The following is a 13,381-nucleotide window of genomic DNA, read 5'->3' on the forward strand; positions in this document are numbered from 1 at the left end:
CCTCAAAAAAATTCCAGAAGATTTGTCAAGCCTGATTTCCCTTTCATAAATCCATGCTGACTTGGACAGATCCGGTCACTGCTTTCCAAATGCGCTGCTATTTCATCATTAATAATTGATTCCAACATTTTCCCCACTACTGATGTCAGGCTAACCGATCTATAATTACCGGCTTTCTCTCTCTCTCCCTTTTTAAAAAGTGGTGTTACATTAGCTACCCTCTAGTCCATAGGAACTGATCCAGAGTCAATAGACTGTTGGAAAATTATCACTAATGCATCCACTATTTCTAGGGCCACTTCCTTAAGTACGCTGGATGCAGACTATCAGGCCTTGGGGATTTAACGGCCTTCAATCCCATCAATTTCCCTAACACAATTTCCTAATAAGGATATCCTTCAGTTCCTCCTTCTCACTAGACACTCGGTCCTTCTAGAAGGTTATTTGTGTCTTCCTTCGTGAAGACAGAAGCAAAGTATTTGTTCAATTGGTCTGCCATTATAAATTGTTCCCCATTATAAATTCACCTGAATCTGACTGCAAGGAACCTTCGTTTGTCTTCACTAATCTTTTTCTCTTCACATATCTATAGAAGCTTTTGCAGTTAGTTTTTATGTTCCCGGCAAGCTTCTTCTCGTACTCTATTTTCCCTCTCTGAATTAATCCCTTTGTCCTCTTCTGCTGAATTCTAAATTTCTCCAAGTCTTCAGGTTTGCTGCTTTTCCTGGCCAATTTATATGCCTCTTCCTTGGATTTAACACTATCCTTAATTTCCTTTGTTAGCCACGGTTGAGCCACCTTCCCATTTTATTTTTACTCCAGACAGGGAGTTTCACAAACAACATTAATTACTTAGAGCTGATTTCCCATGGTATTGCACCTGGAAAGTTGCTGTTTGAGAATAACAGGAGCATTATGGGTCTGAATTTATGGCCCTTACTTCATCACTGTGCATGGTGACCCCTATTCTCCCTGGGGCGGAAATTGGCTAGTGCTCCGAGAGGCTGCCGAGGGCAATGCATGCATGAGCATCGCGCGTCAAGAACTGGACCGTGAAACTTAAAGGGGAGGTGCGCAGTGTCACGTGCCGCCATTTTGTATTTCCCTTCCCTTCGCCGCTCCTTTCGTCGGGTCCGTGCCCCGATCGTGTAGCCCGACACTCCGTTTTGGTGCCAGGCTGCGGTCACCGCACTCCTTAGCCCTAGTAACCCAGTGGAGACCTTCAAATGGAGGCATTTAATAGAAGGGGAGGAGTGTTGAAACACGTCCGCGCTACAAAGAGAGGCCACATAGTGCTCCGCAAAGTTTCTTAGTGCACCCGATCCCGCTCCAAAAGGAAGTGGAGGGTTGGTGACAGGAATTTTGCTCCGAGGCGGAACTTCCAAGCCGGCCTCAGAACGTCCCACCCCGCTTTGCTTACCACCCCTAAACCGGGCGTAACCGAATTTTGTCCTCCCTAATTTTTTTTTTTAATTATATTTTTGTTTAAAATATTTAATTAAATGGCATTTTAATGAATTTTAAATATGTAATATTTTTTATTTATTCATGTATTTGTGTATTATTTAAGTGATCCCCATTCATACTTATGGTGAGTTTCGAACTCCCAATAAATATGAATGGGGATTCCCTTCTTTTATTGGTTGGGCAAGCCCACATGATCCCAGGGGCACTTGCGAACTGCATTCACTCCTTGGATATGTGGCCCTCTACACAGGCCTACATGTAGAGAGCCTGAAGCGCAAGTTGCCAAAACTCCCACACCATCAGGTAAATCCACCCATTAAGCTTCCGACCGCAAAATTTGGGTCAAAGTCATGTAACACACAATGGGGATAAAATTGCCCCGCACCCCATTTGTAGGTGGTAACTTTCTGGGCAGGACATTTATTGCCAGGCCCAGAAGTTTCGACTCTGGCACAGAATTCAGCTCTTCCGCCCCTCAATGAAGGTGGAGTGCAATCAGAAGCGCTATTGGAGGCGCTATCGGAGGCACTCCGTATCCGTGGAGGGGTGCTCCAGGGGCGGTAGGGCGCACTGAGTTCAGTGCCGTGCTCCGGAGCCCAGTTTTACAGGATCTTCGCGTAGCATTGACATGGCAGAACGCCCCTCCTCTTCAATTAAAATGGAGGGACGCTGCACGCTTTGCAGTCCCTTTGGCAGCCACCATGGACGTCCACAACAGAGCCAAAATAACAGAGTGCCGAGCTGCAAGCTGGCGGCCCAGTTGTTGCTTAGGAGTCTCGGCCGACAGAAAAATATGGCGGCCCACACACAAGCCTCCTCACCTTTAAAAGGCACCCTGGTGGCGGTGGTGACATCAGTTTGCCCCATGGGTTGCACAGGAGTCAGCACAGGATGGTGAGGAGTCAGCGTGCAAATCGCACTAATGGCACAACGCCCCTCAAACCTCCAAGGCAATTTTCCCAGAGGCGCAATTGATCCCTTCTCCTGGGCAATAACCTTGTTGCGCCCCATTAATGCCCCCTGGTGGTACTAATGAGGCTATAAATAGGTCAATTTTGCCCCCAATGTGTTGTAATATAGTTGGCCTTATCTAGCACTTCTCTTTGATATAAAAAAAATCTATCTTCATTGTTATAACTGTAACTGTCTTTCTACTCTTTACCCACTTTCTATTTCTTTCTACGGCATTCATTCTGTCTTTGTCTTCAACTTTTTTCTTTCCTTTATAGCTGACATACTTTACTCTATGGCGTTTGTATCACTTTATGCCTCTTTTTTCTCATTGGAAATTCCTTTGGAGATTACATTCGCAAATCAGAGATTTGGAGGAGGAAGAAGAGTTTGTATGCAGTGCTTAGAGGTGGGTGTGATTACCCCAAAGGCATTCTGTAATTACCCACCATTAGTTCAAGCGCTGCGTTTATATACATGGAAAGAATAACCTAGGAATGTTAGATAAGGCCTACCTTTGACTTCTTCACTTTATATGGGAAGCAGTGCCTAAGTTATGCTATCTGCTTCAGCTCTTCAAACCACAGGGACCTCTATGAAAGTGATTTGAATTTATGGTAATATCTGCCATGTAAGTCAGTCTGTGGTGTATTGATGCATCACCAGGTGACAGAAGATTTGTTTGCCAGGGGTCCTCTTTCATCACTTTGGTCAACTGTGGTGACTGGCTGCTGGGATAGAGATAGACCTCTATTTCTTTGTGCTAGGTCATGAGATTGTGTCAGATATAAATGTACTCTGAGTACTGTATGTGTCCAATAGTTTTAATTACATGCCAGATAAAATGAAGCTAAATCCAGAAGTAAAAGCAGTTTTCCATGCAACTGGGAGATTACCCTCAGAATTAAAGAAGTAAATTATATGGAGAAAATTGGCATTATCAGAAAGATAGTCCAACTAACACCATAACATTTCTATGGTTGTGGATGATCAGATTTGTATATGTAAATTGATGTCACCGATAATCCATTGTGCTCTGCACTCGTACGTTCAAATCACATCCTCGTCATTATTGTGTTAAAAGTTTAATGACGCTTTTCCTTGTTTCTTGTTCAAAACCATGGATACGGTAGTGTACTAGACTAATAATCCAGGAAATGTGAGTTCAAGTTCCAAACATTACTGTTTGAGAATTTGAACAAAGCATTCACCAGCGAATACTACCCATTGCCAACAACTGAAGATGTTATACATAAACGTGCAGCTTTCTCCAGTTTTCTCCATCATTAATGCAAAGTCAAGATGCTGTGAAGTAGCTTTTGATGAGGAAGGTAGAAAGTTAGCTATGTTTAATATTGATGGAAATTCATAAGGATGCCATTTGAAACATAGAAAATAGAAGCATAGTAGGCCATTCGGCACTTTAAGCTTGCAACACCATTCAATATGATCATGGCTGATCCTCTATCTCAACACCATATTCCCGATTTATCCCCCTACCCCTTGATGCCTTTTGTGTCTAGAAATCTATCTTAAATATATTCAGTGACTTGGCTTCCACAGCCTTTTGTGGTCGAGAATTTCACAGGTTCACTACCCTCTGAGTGAAGCAATTTCCCCTCATCTCAGTCCTAAATTTCCTACCCCATATCCTGAGACTGTGACCCCTTGTTCTAGACTTCCCAGCCAGGGGAAACGTCCTCCCCGCATCCAGTATATTCAACACCATCAGAAATGTATACGTTTCAATGAGATCTCCTTTCATTCTTCTAAACTCTAGTGAATACAGGCCTAGTCGACCCAATCTCTCCTCATAAGATAGTCCTGCCACCCCAGGAATCAGTCTGGTGAACCTTCGCTGCACTGCCCCTATGGCAAGTATATCCTTTCTTAGGTAAAGGAGACCAAAACTGCACACAATACTCCAGGTGAGGTCTCTCCAAGGCCCTGTATAACTGTTGTCAGACATCCTTGCTCCTGTACTCAAATCATCTTAAAATGAAGGTGTGATATCTTCAGAGAGTACACAACATACAACCTGTAAGATGGCTGCAGGTTCCGGGAACTTCTGACTAACTCCAGTAACACAGGCGTCCACAGTGTGGAGCTACAGACATTACACTTCTCCCTTCTTAACAAAGAAGTTATTATAACAAACAATCATCATACATAATTTGCATGCTTATACATAACAAAAGATATGGACTTATTTTGCCATATTTACAAATCAAACTTAACCACCTGTGTCGTGTTTCGAAGAGGATACCCTTTGCTCTTGAACAGAACCTTCCAAACATGGTGTCGAATTTTTAAACTCATTCGAGGCTGATCCTGAGGGAAGTTTTCCTACAAGGGATGCCCTTGATTTCCATTTGAAGTCCCTCTAACTCCAGACTGTTTGTTTTCCCGACTGAGACTCAGACTTAAATTCTGACTTTCTCTTGGATTTGTTTCCAGTACATTGGATGTAGGATATGCTACTGGTGTATCCAAACTATCTGATGAGTCAGAAATAATTGAATCACTCCCACTCTCAACTACTTCCATGTTTGTGGGTAAAATATGATCAATGTGAACAAACCTAACCTGTCCTTTATCAAACATCTTGACCAAATATGAGCAAGGACCACATATCTTCAACACTCTTCCTGGTAACCACTTTAACTATTTATGGTGATGGCTCTTCACTCGCACCTTCTGATTTAATTTCACACTTCGCTCTTTTACTCCACCTCTATCATGATTCTCTTTCTGTCTTAAATGTGTCTCTTCTACGAAATGTGCCAAGTTTGGTTTTAACAACGAGAATCTGGTTTGTGGCTGTCGTTTGAGAAACAACTCTGCTGGTGTTCTACTAGTGGTTGTGTGAGGAGTATTACAATATATTATGAGAAAGTTAGCTAATTTGTGGTCCAATGACAACTGTCGTTTCTTTGGATTTGGATCCAACATTTGTTTTACGAGGGCACGTTTTACAATTTGTACAGTGCGCTCTGCTGCACCATTCGAAGCAGGTTGGTACGTGGAACCTTGGTATGTTTCATACCATTTTTTGCTCGTGAATTGTGCAAATTCTTCTGAACAAAATTGTGGCCCATTATCTGAAACAATTTCTTCTGGGAGGCCAAATGAAAAAAATAATCGCAAAATGTCCAATGTTTTATTTGTTGTTATTTTCCACATTGGAAACACCTTGACCCACTTCGAATGGCTATCAATCACAATGAACAATTGTTGTCCTAGCTCAGCAAAATCAATACGTAGCCTTTGCCACACCCTGGGAGGCCATTTCCATTGCTGTAATGGTACTGATGGTGGTTGCTTGCTTACCGATTGACATGTCATACACTGACTTACAATGTACTCTATATCCTTATCAAGACCTGGCCACCATAAGTAACTGCGTGCAAAACTCTTGGTCAAGCACATTCCCAGGTGCTGGTCATGGAGGTCTCCCAATAATTTGGACCTGAATTTATTTGGTATAACCACTTTTGCACCCCACATGATACAATCTTTATCGGCTGATAATTCATTCCTACGAATGAAGAACGGATGAATATCTTTGACTGTTACCTGGTTTGGCCATCCATTTGCAATATAATCATACACTTTTGACATCACTGGGTCACGTTTGGTTGCTCTACCAATCTCTTCAACTGTGACTGGCAGTTCATCAATGTATGAAAAATAGAACACCTCTTCCCTATCGGGTGTAACTTGTGATGGGTAAGGCAATCTAGATATTGCATCAGAATTACTGTGATCAGCTGATCATCTGCATTCAATATCACATGTATATGCTGACAAAATCAAAGCCCATCTCTGCAATCAGGCTGCAGCTAATGTTGGAACTGGGGACTTTGGATGGAGGATTGCTGTCAGGGTCTTATGGTTCGTAACGAGAGTAAACTTACAACCATACACGTATTTGTGGAACTTCTTGACTCCCAAAATTAATGCCAAAGCTTCCCTTTCGATTTGCGCATAATTACGCTCACTGGCACTGAGAGTGCGTGAAGCAAAAGCAATTGGTCTCTCCTCCTCACTACGTAATACATGAGCGTTTACTGCCCCAACTCCAAACAGAGAGGTATTACATGCTCGCTTGATCTCCTGAGATATGTCACAGTGCACTAACATGGTGCTCTCTACCAAGTTGCTTTTATACTCATTGAGTGCTGTATTGCATTCTTTTGACCACTTTCAATAGACCTGTTTTTTCAATAGTTCATTCAGTCGATGTATTACTGTAGCCAAATTTAGTAGGAATTTCCCATAATAGTTCAAAAGACCCAAAAACGATCGAAGTTCAGTGACATTCTTGGAAGTGGGTGCATTTCTGATTGCATCCAGTTTTTCCTTGGTTGGATGTAAACCATCTTTGTCTACTCTGTACCCTAAGTACTTCACTGAGTTTTGAAATAACTCACACTTGCGAGCAGACACTTGTAATCTGTGCTTCTCTAGCTGTTTGAGGACTTCATTCATTATGTTATTATGAATTTGCCTATTTGGTGCTGAAATTATTATGTCATCTTAATAACATACTACCCCGTCCAGACCTTGCAAAATCTGGCTCTTTACTCCTTGGAATATGGCAGGGGTGGAAGACACGCCAAATGGTAGCCTATTAAATTGTTATAGGCCTATATGGGTATTTATAGTCAAGCATGACTTGGACTCCTAATATTGTTCAAGCTGTAAGTAGAATCCAACTTTCAGAAAATCTGACCCCCTGTCAGTGTTGTGAACAAATCTTCTGTATTTGGCAATGTATTGGGGACATTACCCTCCAGAACCTGGTTTACGATTACTTTATAATCACCACACAATCTTACCTTACCATCAGACGTAGGTACAACAACAATGGGTGCAGTCCAATTACATCGATCTATCTTAGAAATAATGTTCTTAGTCTCTAATGTTTTCACTTCTTGCTCAACTTTCTCCTTCAGTGCACATGGTACGGAACGTGGCTTGCAGAAAACCAATCTAGCATCCTTCTGTACCCTGACACTTGCCTTGAAGCCTTGGGTCGGACTACTTGTTTCGCAGAACAACTTCGGATAATTCTTGATGACATCATCCTTTGACGCAAATCTCGTTTCAGCACGAAAAATGTCACTCCAATCCAGCTTCAGTGATCCCAACTAATTCCTTCCGAGTAAGGCAGGCTTGTCTCCTGCCACTACTATTAGAGGCAAGCTCTGAACTTGATCCTTGTATTTTACCGGGACGGTGATACAACCTACCACCGGAATATTCCCTCCCGAGTAGCCTAGCAGCTCTATATTGGCTTTCTTCAATGGGAAGTCCAGCAAATTGTCGAAGTATAGTGACTCCGGTACTACACTCACGGATGCACCAGTGTCGATTTCCATGGGTATCTTGAATCCTGCAAAATCTATGTGGATTATGATAATTTTTGAATCGCCGTCCATTAACTTCGTGCTCCTGATGATGATTAACTCTAACATCTCTTTGTCCTGTTGTTGTTCTTCCACGCTATGTAGTCTCTGGGGATTTCTACTTTGAAAGCTGATTTACCCTTCAGTCGGCATGCCTTCGCAAGATGCCCAGTTTTCCTGTAGATGAAACACTCTGCCTTCACATATGGACAACTTTGAGCAATGTCTTGTCCCAGGCACCGCTTGCAGGATGTCAATGCTCTGTTCCTATAGTGTATGAAATGATACAATGAACTCCGTACTATGAGCCAGTGACCAGGTGTACTTCAGCTTATATATCGAGTCCAGCACGAGTGTACTTATGACCCTAGGACCTCCGACGGTAGTGCCCTCTGGTGGTGGGCAGACCTTATGTACATACATGACATCCTTGCCCCCCCAGTTCTTAGCACAAGTCCATATTACAAGTTCAGACGGTCCAGAGCTCTTCGCTCCCTGGTTGATCATCTCAGTACAATCCCAGTGGTTTCCGAGTCTCTCACAACTGGGGCTGGGCGTTGACCACAGTGGGTTGTTCTGATGGCTGGACGTGAGTTGGTTGGTTGCCTAAGCTCGCGGTGTCTTCATCCAGCTGTTCCGGTTCGTCAGTGTGTCTTAGCTTGATTTGATCAATGTGTTTCCTGCACATCTGCCATTCCTGAGCTTAACCATATACACCCAGTTATCCTCCTTATCCATAACTTTGCCCGGGAGCCACTTGGGCCCTTGACCATGGTTAAGTACATACACTGGATCATTTACAGATATGTCGCGTGACACTGCGGCGCGGTCGTGATACCACTGCTGGCGTTGACATCGGGTTTCTACATGTTCGTTAAGGTTAGGATGGACTAGAAAGAGCCTGGTTTTGAGGCCTCTCTTCATCAATAGTTCCGCAGGCGGGACCCAGATGAACGTGTGTCGCCTTGTCCTGTAACTGAGCAGTATGTGTGACAAGCATGTCTGCAAGGAACTGTGAATTATATGTTTCAGTCTCTGCTTGATGGTTTGAACTGCCCGCTCCGCTTGACCATTGGACACGGGTTTGAACAGGGCTGACCTCACATGTTTTATGCTGTTACATTTCATGAACTCTTGAAACTCCAGGCTTGTGAAACATGGTCCGTTATCGCTGACAATGATGTCTGGCAGACCATGTGTGGCAAACATGGCTCTCAGGTTCTCAATGGTGACAGTGGAAGTGCTGGATGACATGATCACACATTCTATCTATTTGGAGTATTTAGAGGTGCAAAATTCATGGGAACCCTCCCCCCACCCGCTCCGCAGTGTTTGGACTCATTGGAAAGGAAGTTTAATTTGGAACCATCTACTGGAAAAGTTTGAAATCCTAAAGTGCACATGGAAGAAACTATGAAGTTTAATCAAATTTGGGATTTTACAAGACCAATTTAGATTGTGTGGATGTACCTAGAGAAACTAAAGGGGTGACAATACTACAAGGAAACCAGTTTGGGTATTGAAACTGTCTGGATATTGAACTAAAACAAATTGTCTGGGAGAATTGTGTATAATCGAAAAAACCTTCTCCACAAGAGACACCAATAGCAACAATCAATTCCATGATAGCCAGCCATCACCCTGTGCAGGAAAACCATTTCAGCCCATGCATAATAACAAAAGGCCCAATCCAGCCTGCATACAAAACCTAAAGCACAGACAGACATTGAAAATGCCAAACTAATATTTCCATTAAGGAACAGATTTAGAAGATCGGCACACCCGAAACAAGTCAACATTTTAAATGAGCTCGCCAAAATATGACAAAGAATTTTCGAGCCCGCCAAAATTAAACAAAGAAATCTGGACTAATTTAGCGCGAAGATTAGGACAACTCAAATAGTATAACTGGACCCTGTTTTAACAAAGGGTATGCTATGCAGATGCTACTGTCTCAGAAGACACTACTAGGGATGCTAAGCATCAAGAAGGGAGAGAGACCACCACAGCAGTTGTAACAAACTTCTCCAGTCTCGACATCCTGAAATCGAACAGGGAAGGAAGAACATCACCATCGCGGCAGCAACCAATCACAGCCAATGTGGTACCACTGAAAAATCATCGCGATCGACCAATTTTGAAATGAAACTCCACAAGGAAGAAACCGAAGAATCAAAAGTTTCCACTCTACAATCTAATTACTGACTACCAACAGGTGGAAACATTACCTAAAGAGACTTTGAACCTATTTCTAACAAAGGCAACCGGGTACTTACCCCATAGATCCAAAACGCGCCCTACCGCATCAGCGGACACCACACAACTGAAGGCTATGCAGTGAGAAGTCCTCTACGACGTTCGGGGTACGGCAAGCAGAACCGACAGAATAGAGCGAACCCCGAAATCGCAAACCATCGCTAACTAACAGCAAAGGATTGGTAAGCATAGTCCCTGTTTGCCCTGGAGTTTAATCTAGTTAGTGTTAGGTATTGGGAGGTGAGAGGTGTATTATCCACTGTAACCCCTTTGAATGTGTGATGTACTGTTCTTTAATTTAAGTGATTATAAATGTGACATTGTATTTTCTTGCCTTTAATAAAATCAAAGTTCTGTTGCACAAAACCAGTTGCCTCTTGCACTATATCACATCCCCCAAATAAATCCAGAGTCTAGAACCCAAGGGAGTGGGAGCAATTTGAACCGCTCACGAAGGTCAGAGGTGAACCTGACCCCGGGACCGTCCCTTAAAAGTATGCATCCACCACCACAAAAAACATTTTACCAAGGAAGGGGCCTGCAAAGTCGATGTGGATTCTAGACCACAGTTTGGCTGGCCATGACCACAGACTGAGCGGAGCTTCCTTTGGGGCATTGCTTAACTGCATGCAAGTGCTGCACTGATGCATGCATGACTCTAAGTCCGAGTCAATGCCAGGCCACCAAACATGGGACCTGGCGATGGCCTTCATCATGACAATACCGGGATACGTACTATGTAACTCCCGTACAAATCTTGCCCTATCTTTCTCTGGCATTACAACATGATTACCCCACAGTAAATAGTCGGACTGGAGGGAAAGCTCATCTTTGCGACGGCTGTATGGTTTGGTTTCATCACCCATTTCCTTGGGGACGGTCGACCAGTCCCCGTTAAGAACATGTTTTACAACCGATAGGGTCGGATCCTGCTTGGTCCAGGTCTTAACTTGTTGAGTAGTGACAGACAACCCTTCACTCTCAAAGGCATCCATGACCATGAGTAGCTCTGCGGGCATTGGCATTTCCACCTCTGGTGTGAGCAACGGTAACCGGCTCAATGCATCAGCGCAGTTGTCGGTGCCTGGTCTATGGCAAAAGACATAATCACAGGCAGATAATGTCAGTGCCCACCTCTGGATGTGGGATGACGCATTGGTATTGATACCTTTATGTTCCAAGAACAACAATATAAGCGGTTGTGATCAGTTTCCAGCTCGAAGCGAAGCCCGAACAGGTACTGGTGCATTTTTTTGACTCGATAAACACATGCTAAAGCCTCTTTCTCTACCATGCCATAATCTCTTTCCACCTTGGACAGGCTTTGCGATGCGTATGCAACTGGTTGTAGTTTGCCTGACTCATTGGCTTGCTGGAGTACGCAGCTGACCCCATAGGACGACGCATCACAGGTCAAAACTAGACGCTTGCATGGGTCATACAGTACCAGTTGCTTGTGGGAACACAACAGATTTCTAGCCTTCTCAATGTCACTGTTTTGAAGTTCACCCCACATCCAGTTGTCTTCTTTCCTGAGCAGCTTGTGCAAAGGCTCTAATACTGTGCTCAATTTGGGTAAGAAGTTACCAAAGTAGTTGAGAAGACCTAGGAATGAACGCAGTCCCGTCACATTCTGGGGCCTGGGTGCATTTTTGATAGCCTCTGTTTTCGTGTCTGTAGGCCTGATTCCATCTGCAGCAATCTTTTGTGCAAGTAATTCTACCTCTGGTACCATGAAAACGCACTTCGAACGTTTCAGCCTGAGTCCCACTTTGTCCAGACGACGCAGAATCTCTTCCAGATTGTGCAGGAACTCGGCGGTGTCACGACCTGTGACTAGGATGTCATCTTGGAATACCACGGACCTGGGGACGGATTTCAATAGGCTCTCCATGTTTCTCTGAAATATGGCTGCCGCCGAACGAATGCCAAAAGGCACCTGTTGTAAATAAACAGTTCTTTGTGCGTGTTGATGCACGTAAGTTTCTTTGATGATTCAACGAGTTCCTGTGTCATGTAGGTCAACATTAGATCCAATTTGGTGAACGATTTTCCCCCGGCTAGCTTTGCAAACAAGTCATCAGCTTTCGGTCGCGGGTACTGATCTTGTTTCGAAACTCAGTTGATCGTGATCAAATAGTCTCCACAAATCCTGACCGCGCCATCGCTCTTTAACACCAGAACAATGGGACTGGCCCATTCATTAAATTCGACCGGTGAGATGACCCCTTCGCATCGCAGCCTGTCCAATTCGAGCTCGACATTTTCTCTCATCATGTGTGGGACCACCATGGCTTTGTGATGGATGGGCCTTGCATCTGGGCCTAGGTAAATCTGCACCTTGGCTCCCTTGAAGCTGCCAATTCCCGGTTCAAACAGTGAGGGAAATTTGCTCAGCACTTGAGCACACAAATCATCATCCGCTGATGACAAAGCTTTGATATCGTACCATTTCCATTTTATTTTCTCGAGCCAACTCTTGTTGAATAACAAAGGGCCGTTGCCTGGAATAATCTATAACAGTAGATCATGAACCGCTCCCTCGCACGACACTCTTATTGCTGCACTAATGATCACTGGTATGAGCTCTTTGGTGTAGGTACGCAACTTCACATTTATTGGATTCAGCTTGGGTCTCTCTGCCTTGGTTTCCCACAGCTTTGCGAAAGTCCTCTGGCTCATTATCGATTGACTCGCACCCGTATCTAATTCCATGGATACCAGCACGCCGTTTAATTTTACCTCCATCATTATCGGTTGGCTCTTTGTTAGGAACGCATGTATGCTGTACACTTTCTCCTTGGAGCTCTCAAATGCTTTGGGCTGCATCGCCAGATCCATGCTGAATTGATCATCATCCACGTGATGTGTCGCAGCTCACTTGCTCTGCTGTGGACACGTCCGCTGAAGATGCCCCATCTTCGCACACCCTCTGCATACTTACTGCCTGAAGCGGCACTAATGGGGTCGGTGATTGCCCCCGCAATGCCAACATGTTGAGCTTGGATTTGCGCCCGATGGCAGGCTTTGAGTGTCTCCCGTACTCGCATACACAGTCGAGTAGGCCCTCGATGGCGAACTTTGAGTGGCTCCAGGCCTTGTAGATGCAGTTGAGTAGGCCCTGCCATGTGCAACTCTGTTGGCCGTCGATACAATTTTGTACACAGTACTTGCCGTGGAGTTCCTGTTTTGTCGCAATATCTGCTTCGTGCTTTTCTGCATGGACATGCAAGCCTGGGCGATGGTGATGACCTTGCTGAGGTCCGGCGCCTCCGCAGCCAGCAGCTTTCTTAAGA

Source organism: Pristiophorus japonicus, chromosome 10, assembly GCF_044704955.1.
Source record: "Pristiophorus japonicus isolate sPriJap1 chromosome 10, sPriJap1.hap1, whole genome shotgun sequence".
Taxonomy (NCBI): Eukaryota; Metazoa; Chordata; class Chondrichthyes; family Pristiophoridae; genus Pristiophorus; species Pristiophorus japonicus.